Source organism: Penaeus monodon, chromosome 21, assembly GCF_015228065.2.
Source record: "Penaeus monodon isolate SGIC_2016 chromosome 21, NSTDA_Pmon_1, whole genome shotgun sequence".
NCBI lineage: Eukaryota > Metazoa > Arthropoda > Malacostraca > Decapoda > Penaeidae > Penaeus > Penaeus monodon.
The window spans coordinates 24,361,416-24,361,640 of record NC_051406.1 but is presented as its reverse complement, the minus strand read 5'-3'; positions in this window follow the sequence as shown (position 1 = coordinate 24,361,640).

Below are 225 nucleotides of genomic sequence, written 5' to 3'. Positions count from 1 at the left end.
GACATTCCCCTTCCACCTCCTCACATGCCCCTGCCACGCCCTCATCTTCCCCTGCCACTCCCTGCTGCGTCCCCGGAAGAGGACACACAAGGAGTTTATTGCGAGATGCTGCCCGTGATGAATGCGGCATTGCCACCGCGTTCGTATGGTGAGTTCTTCCTCGTGCTTATTGTTTCGGGCCCAAAATTTTGGAGGGTATGATCCAAAGAGTATTTATCCCCCATC